Source organism: Babylonia areolata, chromosome 8 (genome assembly GCF_041734735.1).
Source record: "Babylonia areolata isolate BAREFJ2019XMU chromosome 8, ASM4173473v1, whole genome shotgun sequence".
Taxonomy (NCBI): domain Eukaryota; kingdom Metazoa; phylum Mollusca; class Gastropoda; order Neogastropoda; family Buccinidae; genus Babylonia; species Babylonia areolata.
In genome coordinates, this window is record NC_134883.1 from 46,269,401 (window position 1) to 46,271,900 (window position 2,500).

General features: G+C 41.4%; 1 pseudogene across 1 annotated transcript in view; it reads right to left on the reverse strand.

Moving 5' to 3' along the window:
• The window catches only part of LOC143284867 (protocadherin Fat 4-like), a 44,888-nt pseudogene that overhangs the window by 32,815 nt on the left and 9,573 nt on the right, over window positions 1-2,500 (reverse strand). Inside the window, exons 7-8 of the transcript XR_013055618.1 lie at window positions 968-1,183; window positions 1-40 (exon numbers count right to left, since the gene is read on the reverse strand). The exon at window positions 1-40 is cut by the window's left edge and continues 104 nt beyond it. The product of XR_013055618.1 is annotated as a protocadherin Fat 4-like (transcript). The remainder of the gene's footprint in view (window positions 41-967; window positions 1,184-2,500) is intronic.

A 2,500-nucleotide genomic window follows, 5' to 3' on the forward strand; every position in this document is an offset into this window, starting at 1 on the left:
GTGCCCACCACCCGGCCCACTTCCCACCCCTCCTCCACTTCTGTCGGTTCGGCACAGAGAAGAAGAAGAAGAAGATGATGAAGACGATGAAGATGATGATGAAGATGAAGATGATGATGAAGAAGAAGAAAAAGAAGAAGAAGAAAAAGAAGAAGAAGAAGAAGATGATGATGATGATGATGATGATGATGATGAAGAAGAAGACGACGAAGATGATGATGATGATGATGATGACGGTGATGGCGATGATGATGATAATGAAGAAGAAGAAGAAGATGATGATGATCAAAAAGAAGGAGAAGAAAAAGATGATGATAATGATAATGAAGAAGAAGAAGATGATGATGATGATGATGAAGGAGGAGAAGAAGAAGAAAGTTTTTTGTTTTTGTTCCCATGTATGACCTGTTCGTAAACGAATCGACTTCATTCGTTCGTGGGTTGCTTCGTTCGCTCACATACACGTAAAGAATCCCAGCATGTATGTATGTATGTATGTATGTATGTACGTAAGGATGCACGCATGCGCGTACACTCACAAACATACGCACACGTCCACACAAATGCGCGTGTGGACGCGTGCACACACGTACACACACACACACACACACACACATACGCACACATGCACACACGCGGGCTGACGCGTGCGCACACACACAACATGCACACACACACACAAGCACACACTGACTCTAGACCACACATAAGCAATGCTCTCTCTCTCTCTCTCTCTCTCTCTCTCCCCTCGCCCCCCCCCTCTCTCTCTCTCTCTCTCTCTCTGTCTGTCTGTCTGATTCTGTCTCTCTGTGTAGGTCCCATCTAATTTCTTTGCACACAAGCACGCGCGCACGCACTCATACACTCATACACACCCACGCACCCAGACGCACAACCACCGACCCCACACCTCACCCCCGCACCCACCCACCCACACACACACACACGGACGCACAAATACACACACCGAAATGAATGACGTCACTCTCAAACTGGGGCACGTTGTCGTCAACGTCAACCACCTGCACGTTGATGATGACAGTGGTGGTCAGGGGAACGCTGGACACGTCATAGACGTCGACGATGACGTCAAAGTTGGTGACGTCAGTTTCAAAGTCCACGCTCTTGGCCAGCGTCACTTCACCGCTGGTTGCGCTCACGGCCAGTTTGTCACTTGTAGTCGCTGAAAAAAAAGCGTTTCATAATCAGTGTGTCACTTGTAGCCACTGAAAAAAAAGCGTTTCCTAATCAGTCTGTCACTTGTAGTCACTGAAGAAAAAACCGTTTCAAAATCAGTTTGTCACTTGTATTCACCGAAAGAAACGCTTCAAAATCAGTTTGTCACTTGTAGTCACTGAAAGAAACGCTTCATAATCAGTCTGTCACTTGTAGTCACTGAAAGAAACGCTTCATAATCAGTCTGTCACTTGTAGTCACCGAAAAAAAACGTTTCACAATCAGCTTGTCACTTGTAGTCACTGAATGAAACGTTTCAAAATCAGTTGGTCATTTGTAGTCACTGAAAAAAGTTTCATAATCAGTTTGTCACTTGTAGTCACCGAAAAAAAACCGTTTCAAAATCAATTTGTCATTTGTAGTCACTGAAAAAAATGTTTAAAAATCAGTTTGTCACTTGTAGTCACTAAAAAAAAAAACCGTTTCACAATCAGTTTGTCACTGGTAGTCACTGAAAAAAAACGTTCCACAATCAGTTTGTCACTTTTAGTCACTGAAAAAACGTTTCATAATCAGTTTGTCACTGGTAGTCACTGGAAAAACCCTTTCACAATCAGTTTGTCACTGGTAGTCACTGAAAAAAACCGTTCCACAATCAGTTTGTCACTTTTAATCACTGAAAAAAAATGTATCAAAATCAGTTTGTCACTTGTAGTCACTGGAAAACGTTTCACAATCAATTTGTCACTTGTAGTCTCTGAAAAAAACCCAAACGTTTCACAATCAGTTTGTCACCTGTAGTCAATGCAAAAAAACGTTTCAAAATCAGTTTGTCACTGGCAGTCACTGAAAAAAACCCTTTCACAATCAGTTTGCCACTTGTTGTCACTGAAGAAACGTTTCACAATTAGTATGTCACTTGTAATCGCTGCAAAATATTCATAGGATGCGTTATTTTTACTTGTTGTAGTAACTTCCGGTTTGTCGATGCTGGACACTACAAAACGTTCAAAACAATGTTGTTGTTGGTTTTGTCGATGTCGTTTGTGTGGTTGTTGTTGTTTATCTTCATTATTGATGTTTGTTGTCATTGTTTGATGTTGTCGTTGTGTGTTGTTGTGGAATCTTTGTCACTGGAAAGTCGAAATGCTTAAAGGAATGATGGGTTGTGTTTTATGTTTTCATGATTTCCGTCATTGTTTTTTGTTGTTGTTTTTTTTGCTGTTGATGCTATTTGTTGTTGTTGTTGTTGTCGTTATTGTTTGTTGTTCTTGTTGGTTGTTGTTGTTGTCGTTGTTGTTGTTGTTGTTGTTGTGTGTGTGTG